The following is a 17,672-nucleotide window of genomic DNA, read 5'->3' on the forward strand; positions in this document are numbered from 1 at the left end:
TCTCTGCTTCTTTCTCATCTACCCAGAGAGCCTGTTCAAGAAACTAAACTAGCTATTAACAAATGTTTAATTTTCTTTAAATTTTGTTCCAACAGAGGAAGCATTAGGAGCAGGACTGCCACCTTTAGGGCAACAGAAAACTCCAAAACCAGCTTAGCTGCATTGTAAAACTACACCCTTAGGGAAAGCAGCAACCCAATTAACTGCTGGAGTCTCCTTTTGTGGCATCTAAACCTTTCTGTGCTCTTTTAAGCAATCTAAGCACCAGCAAGCTTGAAGATACATGGGCTTTTTTTTTTCATATTAGTGCTCTACATCCAAGAACAAAATAATGAATGGATTGTTCATTTCACAATACGTACATCTGATTCTGTTGTAACTTCTTCAGATTTCTCACTTTTGAGAAAATCTTTCAGTTTGCAGGGATTTTCCTCTTTTTTTTGCCTCACATGAGTCACCTCAATGACTCACAACACATTTAACCTTGTAAATAAACTTTTGGATGTCAATGTTTGCAAGAATGGGGCTTCCCTTGGTAGTACTGGCAATAAGTTCAATTTGACTTGAAATGGTTGCTTTTAAGTCATAATCTAGTGTGTCAGATAGGATATCATTAACATACTTCATACTTTTGAAAAGCAAAATGAACTGCAAAGAGAGACAGATCTGCTGTGCCTTAACTGGGATGCTTTAGACAGCTGTTGCTTCATTTCCATTTTAGATGCCTAGCCCCTAGTTCCTTAAGCAGGGAAGGTGACTTTTGAGTAAAAAGTCTAACTCACATAAGAAGTCAAAGGAAAGAAACAGGAACTACAAAAAGCTTCTAGGAGATCCTTTACATCTGAGACATCAGTCTTTCTAGACTGACTGGGAATCAATAGGAAATGACAGATCTTATCCTTGAAAGTTGTTTACAGAGCACAAGGGCGAAGTTACCTGTCTTTTGCATCACGACTGCTTACTTAGACTGCTTGGTGAACAAGCAAAGAGCCACTATAGGCCTTCCTCAGCCCCAGAGTTCCAATCTACTTTCTAAGAAGGTGCTTCAGCCAGGCACTAAGGCAAGCTGAGGCTTGAGGATAAAGGCAATAGGATACTCCATTGCTGCCAAGCCAGAGGGTTGCCAGAATTCAAAGTCAGGGAGCCAGAAGACATCATCCAAGCATTCAACCTGCAGAAGACTGAATAAGGGTCTAAATTCTGCTCCCTGTAGCATGCATCACCAGGATAATAACTATCCCGGGAACACATTTCCTAACTGAACACCCCAATCACAAGGCTAGAGACTAGGCACTCCTTTCCTTCAGTCCTCATGGCTCCTTCACTCCTGCTGTGTACCAGTTGAGTTTCCTGGCACAGAGAAGAGCATGCTCTGCTCCCCATGCCTCCACCCGTCACACAGCTGTTTTTAATCTGCCTACAGGGACACTAAATGTTCAGGTAGTTGGTACTGGGCCCCTAAAACTTAATGTGAAGGTAGCTGTTGTCAGATCCATGATTGGCAGTTTGGGCTTCTTTGGAAAGCTTGAGTGAATTTCAGAAGTGGACCATTTAGATGTGGAGAACAGTTGAGCTTTAAATGAGGGACAGCTGTTTATATCCCTTTACAACCAAACCTGAGTCAGTGCAGTTGCCATCATCAGGTAAGCAGAGACCACTGAACGCCAAGTGAGGAGTAATCTAATAGGTAGGTGTTTATACCCTTCAGTTAATCCCAGAAAACAAACACACTGATGTGCATCTGTGAATATGTACTTTAGCTAAAAGTTAAGCAGGGTTCTCACCCATGAGCAAAATATCTTAGCAACTGGTCTCACCACTTGATGTCAAAATACTTCTCTGTCACCAGGACTTATGGCTTTGCTGCCTTTGTGTGTTTTGCAAAATTTCGGCCCAAAGTGCTAGCAAACACAGCACTAAAGCAGCAGGGTGTGAGCAAGCTGCTTATAGTATGGGGACAAAAATAGATGCATCCAAGCTGCCATTTATTTCGAAACTACAAACCTCGTAAGAAGGGTTGGTTTTGCCTCCATCTACACAGGGTGATAATTATGACATTCCCAGCGTTTCCCTTCTGTTGGGCATTGTGTGCCAGCAGGGAATCAAGTGGGCCTTTGTTGTGCTGAACTACATCCTACACAGTCTCCCCGGCCCCTTCCTCCACGCAGTTAACCGAAGGAGACGGGCGGACAATGAAGTCGGAAAAACAAAACAGCAGCAGCCCTTTTGCGGCGTGCCCTGCGGGGTGGGGTGAACCCCAAGCACGGCGGGTGCTCGAGAGGGAGGCAGGGGGATACGAGAGGTGTCCGGCGGGGTGCGAGGCGATGCGGGGGAACGCGGGGACCGAGGTGCCTCCCCTGGACCACCCCGCCTCCTTCGGGGCGACCCGGCAGGTACCGGGGCGGGGCGCAGGGAGCGGCCGCCGTGGCCCGGTCGGCAGCCGGGCAGCGCATCGCATCGCGGGGAGGCGTCTGCGAGAGGCAGGCGGGCAGGGAGGAGTGCCGGGGGAGGCAGGCAGAGGCGGCGCAGCTCGGCACGGCGGGGCTGGGCGCACCGTGCTGCAAAGAAAGAACCCCCGGAGAAAAAGTGGAAGTGTGCCGCGGCGCCGAACCACGCCGCCACCCAGCCACGCCGTGCGGCCCCCTGCCCGGCACCGGCGGAGAGGCGGCTTTCCCCCGGGCGCAGGCTGAGGCTGCGTTCTCCCCGAGGTGAGTGTCCCCCGGGTGTCCTGGCAGCGGGCTGATGAGGAGGCACGTTTTGCAGAGGGGTTGGTAGTATCTGTGTGTATATGTGTGGGGTGCTTTTTTCTGTTTTCTTTTCCCTCCTCCCCCCCTTTTTTAATTTGACTATCCGTGTCCTGCCCTGGGGCAGCGGCCCCGGAGCCTGGCGCCAGCCCTGGTGAGGGCTGCCCGGGGAGAGGTAGGAGCAGCCCGTGCTGCGGGTGGGAAGCGAAGGAGATGCAGCGGGTCGCTGAGGTGCTCGGTACAGTCCGCTCTTATTGTGCGCGGAGGTGAAAAAAACTAACCCAGGCTCTCTCGGATTTGTGCTTTCCCTTAAATTACCCCCTTTATGGACAAGCCTGTGGCGCTTTCCAGCCGGAGAGGCTGATGCAAGCCTGCCACCCCGCTGGTGTAAATCAGCGCTGACAAGGCAACTGGATGGGAATTTTCTGATCAACATTTTCATTCATGGGTCGAGTCAGTCGGTTAAATTCCAATGTTTTGTGAACGTGTGCCTACCAAATAGGTGAAAGAAGGGTTTCCGAACCTTCTGGGATTGGCTCCTGAGCCCATGTCCTCTGTGTTGGCTGTGCTGGGCTGGGTGGCTCCCCGGGCCCGGGTTTTGCAATAGGCAATTGGGAGCTTGTGGGTACGTGTGAGGCTGGATACCAAAAGCCCTGTCTTGAAAAGGACAGGGTTGCTGGCCTCGGAAGCCTGAAAGTCGCTCTGGAGAAAAATGACTTTTCCTTTCCTCTGGGAAGATACCGAGTAGCGTGCCAGAATTATCCCGTTTGTTTCGGGGCGGGGGGGAGCGGGATGTAATGTAGGTGTTTGCACGGTGAGTTTATGAACTGCCTGTGGGAAACTTTTAAACTTGAAATAATTGCTCCAACTAGAGGAGCAAGAACGTCAGCCCTGCAAAACCGAAGTGTCAGCCCTGGGAGCAGTGCAGGGGGCTGAGAGTGACCGCAGATCGAAGTCTCCTGCCGTGGTTTGTTTCTGGGCAGAATCTCAAGCAGATTGTGATTTCTTGTCTCCTGTTCCCATGTCTTTATAATATTCTCCTGTTGAGCCCTTTTTTCTCCATGTGTTCTGCTGTAGAGCCCTGGATAGACTCGCTATTTTCAGTAGTTTATACAAAAAACGAGCGGGCAGTGCTGAAGTGGGAGTTTTTTAGGTGGAGTTTTACTTTGGAATGATTTTGCCTTTGGCTGAGAATGGAACAAATTTAGACTTAATTGCCAGCATCTGAGATGTGACCTGAAGGTTACAAGAAAACAAAAAAAGGCATGTTATGTATGTATTTGTGTGTGTGTACAGTAGGTTCAGAGTGATGGGACAAGTTCTCTTGACTGGACTATTGTTATGGAACAGCAGGGATGCCATTAAAAGTACCAGTAAAGACTGGGATTAGGGTGATTGGTAGAGCAGAGCTCTGAAGCGTTGCAGTGATTTTGTGTTGTAGCAGCATTCAGAAATCCCAGCTGTAAATCACATTATACAAAGAGAAAGCCAGTCCTTGGCCTCAAGGGATGACACAGGTAAAGCAGGCAATTTGTAAGAGGAAAGAACAGAAGGGAAGACATTTGTCTAATATTACAAAGGTTGGGCTAGAACTGAAAGTTTCCAGACTGAAGCTGGCTTTATATGTTCTGTCTCTGTTATAATACTTTTTCATTGTGAACGGAGTCTTTCCTGATTATGGAATAATATTGTAAATCCTAGCACTAACTTTTGATGTATAGTATATAGAACATATATTTAATGTGGAAAATGGATACATCTTGAAAATATTTGAATTAAAAGATCAAACTACTTCCAATTTTAAGTGTACAAAATTATTTTACTGACTCCACCTAGTATATAGTATATTACTTAATTGTACAGTAGGAATTAAATGGAGCTTGAGTTGACTGGAAATTGTAGTGCTGGTTGAGGCAACTGACCATCCTGAAACAGTGGTTTATTGCGCTGCTTTGAAATAACTCTTGTGTTTTATGTTAGTATAGTCTTACTTTAAGTAGGACCATTATTTCAAACCAGCATAATGAGATGAAAAGCACTTGGCATACAGTCCTGTAAAACAACATTTTAGTGCTAAATTCAGATCCTTGCTTGAAGGTATCTGTAAAATACCATACTTATGTAGGGTATCATATGAAGAAAAATAAATATCTAGGTTAAAGCTGTCTTAAAGTATTTTTGTCATGAAATGGCAGTCAGAATAGCAGTTTCAGCCACAGTTTTCCTCTTTTGGAGAGGAATGATTTTGATTTCTTAGCTTAGGCATGGAAACTCTGACAAAGTGATCATGAGGTAAGTAGCCGTAATAAATGGACCACTTTAATGAGATGAACTACAGTTTTGAACATGAGCCTCTTTTGTCTCACCTGATTGTGCTAACCACAAAGTCATTGTGGACTGATTTCTCTGTGTTTGTTGCACAAAAAGGGATGCTTAAATATGCAGTTTGAACATATGTGTACACACACACACACACAGTGGTTTTTGTTCAATTGTGAAATACATCAGAAAATATTCTTCCAGTCTGAATAATGCTTTTATCCAGATTTTCATGAGCACCATTTTTTTGTCCATTTCTATAAAAAGTGGCAAAGTAGTGCATTTCTCATCTGCCTTAAAAACCAAAACCAACCAAACAAAAATCCAAACCAAAACAAAAGCCCCTAAACCCACAACAAAACAAACAAATAAAAAACCCAAACAAACAAAGAAGAAAAACCCAAAACCAAACAGGCAGTCTGATCCAAAGCCACTTTGTATAGTCAGTCAGTACTATCTCAAGTTAAGCCTGCATGTTGGCTTATTACTGTCTTTCTGGTCATAGCCTAGAAACCTCACTTGCACATTCTCTGTGTTTTTTCCACTTAATCTTCTTTCTGCTACTAACTGTTATTAAGATAATTGTAGCTAACGAAGATAGGAAAATGTTGTAACCCTGCACAAAATTAGCAATGGTTGGGGATGCAGTTGATGATGTCTGGTTGTCACATGTTGTCAACAACAACAGCTGCTGGAGATTCTTGCCATTTTGTGGGATGGACCTTCTGGTTTAAGACTCTGCCAAGTTCATGTGAAATACAGTTTGTTGCATCCTTCTGATGCCGAATGTTTTTTTGGCTCAGTGAGATGGAAGAACCTTCCTGGCAGGCAGCTAACTCTAACCTTTGCACTTAGATTTGTTAATTTTCCCTAAGGTGTGTGTTTCATGTGGTGCCAAGCCTAGCTGTTAAGTCATTTAGTTCTTAGCAGTCAAATAAACATCAGTGTGTGTATATATGTATTTATATATGATTATTCACACAGCCTTTTTGTGGAGTAATTGTTAGTATATCATGTTCTGTTTCATGACTCTAATGGCTTATATTCTTGGCCTGTCTTATTAGACGTGCAGAAGAGGAAGTTTGGATTATGGATTTTGGTTTTTGTTCCTTCATTCTAAATGTTTCACTTTAAAATATTACTCTCTCTAATTCCTGGAACCAGTAATGCAAACATTATGTCTGTTTGGTCAGGGAAAGATTTTTCTCTTACCTAAAATATTTGGGATCATGAAAGCAATCTGTGCAACCTGAAGTGTAGGACCAGGTTTCAAATCTCGATTATGGCCATGCTAGCTCTCAGCTGCTGGGTAATGTTAGCTGAGATCTGTGGTTATCATGTTTCTCCCCCAAATTACATCCTGGATTTTCAGGAGAAAGGCTTTTGTTTCAGCAAAACTTGCTCTTTCTGACAAAACACCTAACCTGTTTTTAGTCAGAACATCTCTGCCTATCTCCAGTATGAATTAATATTTTTATACAGAGGGTTGAGTGTATCCACTGGAAAAGAATTGTTATTGTAAGTTTCAGTAGGAGAAACATAATATTGAAAAATATTCTCTATGTTATGCTATAGGAAGAGTATGACTGAGGTTTTTTTATAATGGATGTAGCAAATATGTATGTTTTTGCTGAGCTGGTTGCTGTGGTATTAAAGAAAAAAGGACAACGAAAGGTACACTAAAAATAAAATAAACAATCCCAACGAGACCTCACAGGCTTCAGGACTCTATGATCCTTTTGGGTGCCTTCAAACTCAGGACATTCAATGAAATAACTGTGATTTTTAGATCATACAAAGGGAAGTAGCTGGTTATTTCCAAACATGCTAAAAATGACTCGTTCCTCTCTGGAATGAATGTTTGTCTGGGGTAAGATATCAAATCTTAACTTCAGTGGCCTTGGAAAGATGAATCCCCGGCAATGTGCGGGTGACACCAGTGTTGACTCAGAGACACAGGCACTATGGTAACCAAGCTAGTTTTTCTGATGCTTTTAGGCATATGTCACTCTCATCTGAGCTGATGGGAAAAAGAGCAAGCTCTGGAGAGAAGATACAAATTCTTCCAAAATACAACATTCCTTTTAGCAGCCGAAAGGTAGTTGAAGTTACCCAACAAATAACTTAAAGCTTTTTTTTTTTTTTTTCCCAGTGAAAATGGTTAGGATAGCACAACTGAGATTGTCACATCAATATGTCTGGCAATGAGGAGCTGCTTTTCAAAGATTTATCTAAAGGTAACTGGGCAACGTGGTTTCAGCCTATACTGAGATACTGGAAGCTAGCTCTGTCCCAGAAGCATGCATGCAAGGATTCCTTGTAGGCATCTGAGGTACGTTGCAGCCACAGCAAAAGCATACAGCAGGACTGCATCAGATAATAAGATCCAGGTGACTGAAAGATACTGCTTATGGTTCAGAAGCCATCAATTTTTATGTTGGTCAATGTCAAAGTAGGAGTGAAGTGTTCCATACAAACAGAAATTCTTTTGTCACATGAAGCAATACTTGGTGGACTTAAGGACTGGTGGAAAGCTTTTATTTTTAAAAAAGCTTTTTTCCTTTTGATACTTAAAGGTCTGTGTGTCTGCTCTTATGAGATCATGGATGATTTTGTTTTCAGATTAGAAAAAGATACAAAATATTTGGAAAGACTGTCTGCAGCATGCATGGAATGTCAATACAATTGTGAGGGGTTTTTTTTTAAGCAGTTAAGTATGTCTGAGATAAGCAGGCTATAAAGGAATTGTGAGTGTTGCTTCTTGTATTGCAGTAGTTTACTGTGGATCAATTCTCAACTGAGATGCCTCTGTGTCAGGTGCTGTTTTATTATGTGTAATAAAACAAAAGCATCTATCCAACTGCATTTATCTTGGAGTCTGAGAAATACCATGTAGGAGGAGGAAAGACCAGACAGTGTCCACAGTTTTATATTTTTATGGTATCAGGAGCTAAATCCCATCATGGAAGCTTAATATGAGCAAGTGCCCAGGCTCCCTATGCAATCAAAAGAGGGAGATGAATGACCTTTTGGTGGTGGGTATCTGAACGTATGGCCATGACTCTCTCTGCTATGCTTGTCTGCTTTGGGCTCCAAGCAGATGGGTGAAGGAGTCCTTCCCTGTACCTGCACAAGTCAAATGAGTGCTCCTTCCTGAGGAGAATACTGTGGGTGCTTAACATTTCCCTGACAGTGTCCTGGATGTCAGGTAGAAAGGGGAAGTTTGGGCAGTTTGTCAGATCTAGCTTGTAAATACATGTTCCGTGTGTCCTAATTAGGAGTTTTATTTAAGGAACATTAGTGGTTTAACATCCCAATCTAATTACTTCTGAGCTTCTTGCTAATTTTGTAATTAGCACTGGTGCAAGACTTTATGGAAAATACACCCGTAAGGAAATCAGAACCAATAACTTCCAGTGGTTATAGAGAATATCATTTCTATGGCAATGTTCTGTAGCAAATGTCTGTAAGGAAATATTACTATCTGTTCTATTTTTACATGATGGCAAAGATAGATATATGCCAAGTGTTTACAAAAATCTGTTATAGTCAAGTTATCATAACCCAAATGACTCTGGCTTTAGAACATGCATCTATAGGATCAGATTCTGCTCAGATATTACCTAGTGAAGAAGGCAGCCTCGAGTCATGTTACACCACAGTTATCTTTGGCCCTTGGAGGGTGAGGAAGAGAACTCAGGGTGTAGCCAGGGTGTAGTGACTGTGTGCTCTTGTAGTTTATAGCAGCCAAGGCAGCTTTGTATAAACATAGATGGTGAAGGAGCAACTTGGAGCAGCCATAAGCCCGTTTTAAAATGTAGCATAGCTTTACAAGGATAAAGCTATTTCTGTAGCTTGCTTGCAGGTAATCCACGTAGTATGTTTCAGTTGGACAGAGAACCTGGGAGAGAATATCCTGGCCCATCAAGCAGATGATCATAGAAGTTTTCTTCTCAGAGAAGGTCTTTCAGGTGTTCTCTTAATTTCGATAAAGAGGCTTGCTTTCCAGAGATTAATAAATTTGACTAATCCAGAGTTCTGGAAGGTAGCTCATGCTTTGCAGAATTAGAACCTGATAATTTGCTCTCTTCAAACCCTAGGTTTTTAATGTTTTGGAAGATGGGGAGCTTTGTAGCCAGTCTGAAGTAATATAGTACAAATAAGGTCTGTAGAGAGGGAGCTTGTTTATTAGTTTAATAAATGTAGCTGGCAAAGAAACAAATAAGCTCTCAGGCTCAGAATACCTTATTCTCTTATTGGACTGATGAAGCAATTAAGCCTAAAAGCTTGTCACTTGTTTTTATTGCACAACAGTTGTAGTAGGCTTTTAAACTAATCTTTTCCTTGTTTGTCTTTGTAAAAGAAAATGTTTCCGTTTTAGGGAGAGCTGCTGTATGCTTGGGGGCCACTGAGCACGGGTGTGTGTGTGTTTAACGCAGAAATAGTTGGAGTCGCCTCAGCCTGTGCGATCATGCCCTGGGCTGATGATTCCTCAGTCCTGTCACATCTCTTCCTTTCCCAGCAGGACATGCTCGTCTACATCCCAGTGTGCCAACACAGCCATATAAAGGAAAGGATACAAAAACACTGCAAGCTGCTCTGCTCTGCTCCCACTTCCTACCGCAGATACTGTTTTTGATGTCAAGTGGCCCGGTACTTCCCTGACCCCTTTCACTGTTTCACACTGAATGTGTTTTAGCATCAAGTAATTTGGCTCTTGCTTTAGCCCCAGGTTCAAGTTTCCTGATTGTTAACATTGCATATATGCTAATTAATTCCGTATCCCTACCAGAGATGGAGAAGTAGTTACTTCTGAAGAGGGGCGGGAGGGGAGGAGAAAGGCATTGTTGGCTGCCTAATTTGCTTCAAGGTCTGCTCTGGATGAACAGCATGGGTATGGACCCTGCCAAGTTTGGCTTCCTCTGCCTGGGACATTTCTCTGGGACTCTCTCAGGAGGTCTTCTGCCCTTAGCTGCCCCCTCATGCCTGTGGTAGAAAAAGCTTGGAAGCGCTCCTGAGTGTCAGATCTAGCTGGGTTTTAATACAAGCGCTGCCACTGAAGAGACCCTAGTCCTGCTCGTGGCTGTAGCATACTATTCAGAGGGGTAAGTAGATGGTAACAACATTAGTACTTTTACTCCAATTCTGTATCAAGTGAGGTTTTGGGATTTAATAATCTTTTCTCTGTTTATAGATGTGTTTTTTCTCCTCCTGTAAAAGGAATTGTGGGCACAAACAGCACACAGGAGCTACAGGGTACTCTAATAGACACCCAGTGTCTTGAGACCAAAAGCGTTGATCAGGGTGGGGAATCCTATCCCACTGAGTAAAGACTGAGGAAACTAAGCTGGTTCATGGTAACTTTCACCCTCAGAGACTTTGTAGCTTCACAGTCTGAGTAATATTTATTTCTATGATTGTCTATTGGTGTACGTGCAATCCAGGCTTTCTGAATTTATACTTGTGTTAATACTTATTTGTTGCGGCTATTCCTTTCCAGAATGCTGAGAGGTTTTTTTTTTTGTTTGTTTCTTCCAAAAAAGTGAAATTTTATTCCTTTGTATGGGGCTGGCAGCATTTGCATCAGTGGTTGTTTTCCCCCTTCCTCCCCTCCACTCCCTGTCGTATTCCCTTCACTTTTAGCTGAACAGAGGATGTTTGAGGATGACACTATATTTCTGTTATAAAGCTTTAATAAAAGGCGCTGGGTTGGAGTAACTGTGCAGTTCTTGCAGAAAGAGTAATCCTGGGCACGTGAAGGGGGAGCCCACAACAACTGTGCAGAGTCACGCTGGCTGCGGTGGCTGCTGCAACAGCCCATGACCTGCAGTCACCCCTGCGTTTCTCTGCCCCATGGAAGTCGTCATGTTCCAGTAGACCTGCATACCTGATGGGTAATTATCTAGTTACCTACAGTGAAAAAAGGCAGAGCAAGGTGATTTTACTATGTTCTTTATATAGTTCTCTAAGAACGGAGAATGCCTCTTTCAAACTTTCTCCTCATTATTAGTTTTAAATATAGCTACTGCAAGTCATTTCTGCTAGAAAGAGCAGTCAAATGTCCTCATTATTTGAAGAGGACATTGAAATGCAGTAGCACTTCAAAGCCTCCGGGCTTCAGTGGCCTAGGTCCTGTACAGACATATCATAAATGACAGTCCCTGCTCCCAAAAAACTTTCTGTCTATCAGATGAGAGAAGAGCAAGGAAAAGTTAGGTGGTGTCCACAGGGACAAATGTGATAGCAAATATAATTTAAGTCCAAGGAGTTTAATTAGCCCAGAACACATTCCATTTCTGTTTTTCTACTGCATACAGTAAGCCATCATTAGACTAGCTACATCTTATTATTTTAAAGACCATAATTTAAATACAATACATATGGTTTCTAAAAAGTCAGTTCATTGCCAGTGAGTAGGGTGGAATTTCTCAGCCATTCAAGAGCAAGGGCCACAGAACATACTGCACCCTGGGAGGGGAGGAAGGAAGGGTAATATTGTTCTGCTTCTAAGGGGCAAAGCCAATTATTCTGTTCAGGTTGTTTGCAGATCAGTCAAGTCATGCAACTAAACACGGGCATGACCAGACCCTTTCATTACTCACATAGCAGGTAAATTTGATCTCTTTGGTTTGTAATGTACGATGAGGGTGATGGGCCACAGCAGCATGTGGCAGCTGTTTGCACCAGTTTGTCCGGTCTAGAAATCAAAGAAACATGCATGCAGCCAAAGACAGGCATCACGGACCCTTGTGTCACCTCCCCTTCTTTCAATGCAGTGTCCTCTTTTGCACTGGAGATGAGAATACTTGGGAGGCCAGTGTGAGGTGGTGGAGCACTGTGGTGTTGGTAGGGTGGCTATGCACATTCCAAAAGGGTTATTTGTGCTGATAAACAGGCTGGCATTTTGGAATGACGAAGGGTGGGCCTGGGTGTCTTCCTGTATCCATACTGAAATGTCAGCTGATCTCTTGAAGGAAGGACAGCAATGTTGTGGCTGCTGTTGCAGCATATTTGCTGAACATGCAGCTATGGAGGAAGCTATTTCCTTTTTTGTTTGTTTTTTTGTTTTTTGTTGTTTTTTTTTTTTTGGTCCTGCTCATGGGTTGAGTGCACATATGTGAATTCCTTCTCAGTTCAAACACACACAGTTCTCGCACAGAGCCCGCTGCTTGGGAGAGGCAAGCCTAGTTCACGAAACATATGGTTTTGGACGTAAAACAGGAGATTGGACCCAGAGTGCCATGTTGATGGGACTAGAGAATATTTGTGTAGTTGTGTTGCTTTCTACACCTTCCTTGTATTATTTCAGCATTTTCAGCTCTATTTATTGATGGTAAGACATTGGCAATTCATGGATAGCACTTGTAAGAGTAAATAAGTGATGACTATTATTTGATCTCATTTTATTTATGATGTCTACTTTCACAAAAATGTAACAACCAGAGAGAAAAGAGATTGGCAAATTTTAACAGGGAGTGGATCAAGTGTAATTCATAATGCGCTTTTGCTTGGGTGTTTAAGTGCAGGACATGGGCGGTAGTTCTGCTAAACCAGGAACCAGTGAAACTGAACAACTCGCAATACTTCATGTATAAGTATAATAATATAATAGACTTCAAATTGCTCTCAAACCCCTTCATTTATTCTTGCCAGTTGAAAAAAAAGGCTACAGATTTACAGTTCATTTCATATTGGCCCTTGTTACAATTTCAGCCAACATCTGACAGCTGAAAACTGCAAGTGTCATTTCGAACTCCCAGCTGGTGCTGCCACTGGCTACTGATGACCTTTCCTCTTCTCTTCCACAGACATAATGGTTCAGGAGTGAAACAGTAAGATACATTAAAGGAAAACAGCAAGAAAACCTATCCCAGCCAGCACCACCCATCTTTTATTTTGCCACTTCATTGGTTGTTTTCATGAAAATGCTGGGAGTGACTCATTGTGGTTCTTCTGTTTCAAACTACATTTAAATTTATTTTCCAAATGGTTCTTTTAAAGTACTATCATGACTACTGAAAGCAAAGATGTGAATAAAGACTAAAGTGTCTGTCAATACCTCAAAAATCTATAATCGTAACAGAGATAAATGGTTAAACTTACTCCACATTAAATGTTCTTTCTAGCATAATTTTAACTATTATCCCAGTATTCAGCCTGGGATCAAAGATTTCCTTAGATGAATAGGTTGTGACCTGTCTTTCTTCTACCCCCTACCCCATTAAATGGTGTGGCTTTTTCCTGGAGGAACTTGGTAACAAATCATTTGAAGTCAATTTGTTGAAGTGTCCTAAACAGTGCTGAGCAGAATACATCTGTTCTCATTAGCTGTCTTATTGCCCAAGTGTCAGCACAAAACTCTTGAGGACCTCCTTTGCAACATGAGTATGTCTTGATTTGTTTAATATACATTTTTAACCAATCACGGAGATGGCATTTAACTGTGCTCTGGCTTTCAAATCCTTTGTGAATTAGTCTTAAGTGACCAAAATCAATAGAAAATGTCTAAAGACTTGGTGTGATTGATGGACATGGTTCTGTTTACAGAAGGACTAGGTTTTAAAAGAGTTCAAGTTTTGCTTAAACAGCAGGCTACAGGGTTATTTACTTTTAAGGAAAGAATTTGTGGTAGCTGTTCTGTATCACCATGTGCCTTCTTATGAAGTCTACATTGCTTTTATTTTTTCATTTGTGGACTTAGTGCTACCATCACAGGGCTGCAGAGCAGCTTATATGATGGAAGATTAATACTGCAGCATTCTCTGATGCTGCTTTGATAGCTGATTTCGTCTGAATTTTGTTTCGAAAGTGTCCGTTCAGACAACTGTAACTGAGATCTTTTTTGTTTGGACTGTTCTTTCTGGACGATGCTGAAAACTGTATTTATTTATTTATTTATTTATTTATTTATCTTTTCTTTGCATGAGCATGGTCATTGAAATTTGCCAGATATTTCTCCTGATTGTTAAAGAATCAGGAATTAAGCACACCAGTTTTCTTGGACTAGGTGTTCTTGGGGAAAAAGGAAGGTAATCCAAGGAATGAGAATCCCTTAAAAGGACTGACAGTCATTGTTTGAAATTCTGCCTTCTTTGTTTGTTGTTCCTACAAAGGGAAGTAGAGTTTGTTGCTGTAAGTTTTAGGGAGTTAATAAAATCAATTTAAGGGGTGAAAATTTGGATTAATATCCCAAGGTTATCTAAGGAATTGTTTGAACGTGTAATAGTTAAAGATTGCTGTAAGTATTTTATCAAGGTAGCACTGGTAGTTTGACTGTGAATTGTATATGTCCTGGGAAGGTGAGGACTGTGTATTGATACAGGCACTGAACCATGCTTAGTTAATGCATTGATGATGCATCAGAGCCAGAGATGTGTTCAGGCTATATTTTACTTTAAAATAAATGTATTTATAATATCAATATGACTAATGTACTCTGGGATGCAGTTTGCCATTTTCTCTCAATTATACATTATGGCATGGGAAGAGATCAAGTGAAAAACATGTATATGTGGCTTTTTTTGTTTTGTTTAAATCATAGTGTAGGCCAACAGCACTTTGAGCCCTTGTGCTCCAGATAATGAGAGCATAAACAGACTCTACCCATGACATGACAAATGGGGCCACCATTTCAATCTTATATAGCATGCAAATAACAGATCAGTCAATGCTGGAGCACTCATACACCATCACAGAAGTTAAAGTATTTACTGGTGCTGGATATGGTGTCCACCAGTGCTGTCCAACCTCTTCCCAATTCGTAATTCTGTCAATGTGGTTACGTGTTTATCAGCCTCAAACAGTGAGAGGCCATAGGAGCCTGAGTATAATTCTCAAATGTAGCAATATATTTTTTTGTGTGTATAAATATATATGTGTATAGATACATATGTGTGTATGTATGTTTCTGATTAATATTTCCCAAGAAGCTGGAACCCATCCTGTAATACAAATAAGTTTTCTTCTTACTTTTAAGGAGCAGGTGGTTCTTAAACCTTAGCAAGAGTACCCTCCCCAGATGAACATTGTAAAGTCTGCACTTTTCTGGCAAATCAAAATCCTGTAGCAAAAGGCACTTGATAATGCAGTCTAGAAGGTAAAGTGAACACCTTGCATAATGTTACTAGCTTGCATTCAGAGTTGCAGCATTCAATTAGACATGCTGCTTTCAAACAAACCCAAAAAACCCAAACAAACAAAACAAAACAAACAAAAGCCCAGACCTGTACATGCACTTTAGCAATTTGTCATTGCTTTTTAAGCTTATTAACTCACTAAATAGAATTTAATGAGGATAACCACAAAGTAATTAATTTATACAGTATGTTTATTGCTTCCCTAATGAATTTATGTATTAAATTTAGAGTTCCTCAATGAATATGTTAATCTGGTTTTATACTTTCTGTACATTTTATTCTTTAAATAAATAAAAAAAAAGATTCTTCAAGGTTTTATTCCAGTCTGTGGATTGTCTGTAAGAATACCACCTGCTTTAAGCATGGTGTAGAGTTGAGTTTTCTTGGAATGGATGCTGCCAGCATCAAAGCTTGTGAAGCTCTTTGTCCTTTTTGAAGTATTTGGGAGTGTGTTGTACCAAAGCTGTCCATTGCTACACTGGGAACTTAGTTTATTTTTTTTTTTCCTAGTAAATTGTAGCTGTTTGGCATTAAGTTCTGGCTTTGGGAAGTTGGGGAACTGAGTAGTCTGGTATGATATATGGAAACAATGTGTTTATCAGTAAATAATTGTATTGGTTGTAGGTATCTGGTTGTTGGTAGTGGTGGGACTGCAGTGGATCCACTGCACACGCTTAATTCAGAAAAGGAATAAAGTTATTTTAAGAATGTAGGATACAGTAAAACTAAATGCATTGGGTATATGATCATGTGACAAAAATAACAATTTTAGCGTTTGAGGGGAAAAACATACTGATTGGCAACATAAACTGGTTAATGTCTGTTTTTTGCAATTGAGATAATCCTGAATCTTCCCTCCAAATTGCACCCTCTGTAGGCAAAGTAGTAACTGTAGTCTCTGGCACTAAAGATAATATAAGTGAAATGCTCTTGCATCTCCATGGACATATGTGTTTCATGCATCTTTGTCACTGGAAGGAGTGTGTTACAACATACACAAATGGATGTGCAGTATTAAAACATTGTTCTGGAAAAAAAGGATGTTTTTCTTGATGTAGTCAGGGGTTCGAGGCATTATCTCTAACAGTTTCAAAATAAATGGGAACCTTAGCTATGTGACCAGAGAGAAATTTTCTGCAACCCTGCGTTTTTGTACATATTGTGGCTAAGACTTAATTATTCATCCTTTGAGGGACGTCATACTGATCTTGATTTACTCTATTATGTTGTCTGTGAATATTGGATATTAATTGAGTCCATCTAAAAAGCACATTAACTAGTATAATTTATTCAGTATCTCCTTAACAAAGAAAATTCAATTTATTTAAAGTAATTCAAAAAAAGCAAAGACTTCCCCCTCATTAAATTAGATATCTGCAGTATTCTGGTTTTTCTCTAGGCACACTGAAGTCTGTAGTTTATCATTTAATACTTCAATTTCCAGCAGCATGGAAAAAATGCCTTTTAAATTGCAACCACTGTAACGCAGTAAATGGTCTTAATTTTTGCAAATGGACTATATGATTGTTTTATCACCTACTATATGATAGAATGTAGCAAGCAAAATCTATTAAAAATAGGATGAACTGCAGAGTTAAATTCTGTGGTAAAACCCCTTAATTTGAGGGGAAAGTCTATCGCTTTTTATGTAAGTATTAATACTCTAGAATACAGATATTAATGTCTTAGTCACTGAATCTGCCTCCCTTTCTGTCTTTCCTCCATGCAAAACATTCCCCTGTACTGTGGTGTGACTACTAAAACTAGCAGAATTCATAAAAGTTTCTGTGAACAGTCGCAAACAACAAAGTCACAAACAGCTTTCACAATATTGTGGCTTTGGCCCCTAGTGACAGTTCTCTCCATTTTGACCAGATTTTGTGACCGGAACAGTAAGATGTACAGGTACTTTTATGACTTTCTTTTCATGCCAGTGATGGGATTAAGCCATTCATTCTCAAGCCATTCATTCTCAGTTTGGGTGCAAGGTAAATGCTATTAGTATCAGCTCTGTGAATCTTGAGTGAATTCCACTGTTCCTCGTGCCATTTGATTTAGCTCCAGTGTAAATCTATGCTGTTGTAGCAATTTATAGAAGCAAAAGCATGATCTCAGGAGTGCATTTACTGTCATACTATTTATGTAACAGATAGTAATATTTATTAGTAATAAATATAGGATATGGTGATACTCTATAATCAGAAATATTGTAGGAGTGCACTGAATTTGAGTAAATATTTTCTTTCGGTAGACTTTCAAAGCTTTTGTTTGGTGTAAAAGTATAGAGATCCATTCATAAACAAAAAAAGGTGTGTATTATGCTTGCAGCATTAAGACAGGTTCCTTCCTCTGCCTCCCAAGTAGCTCACCATACTTCTACATAATTCACATTTAGAGCATTGAATGCTGAATTTATTGATTAATACTTAGAGACCTGTCTTCTTTTGTGATGTATTTCGGGGGTTAAAGAAGA

At 40.9% G+C, this 17,672-nt stretch overlaps 1 protein-coding gene across 1 annotated transcript in view; it reads left to right on the forward strand.

Moving 5' to 3' along the window:
- Positions 1 to 2,417: 2,417 nt before the first annotated feature.
- The window catches only part of MYO16 (myosin XVI), a 377,675-nt gene continuing 362,420 nt past the window's right edge, over positions 2,418 to 17,672 (forward strand). Inside the window, exon 1 of the mRNA XM_071807296.1 lies at positions 2,418 to 2,708. The gene's annotated coding sequence lies outside the window, so the exon portion shown is untranslated. The remainder of the gene's footprint in view (positions 2,709 to 17,672) is intronic.

The sequence above is a fragment of the Patagioenas fasciata genome, chromosome 1 (genome assembly GCF_037038585.1).
Source record: "Patagioenas fasciata isolate bPatFas1 chromosome 1, bPatFas1.hap1, whole genome shotgun sequence".
NCBI lineage: Eukaryota > Metazoa > Chordata > Aves > Columbiformes > Columbidae > Patagioenas > Patagioenas fasciata.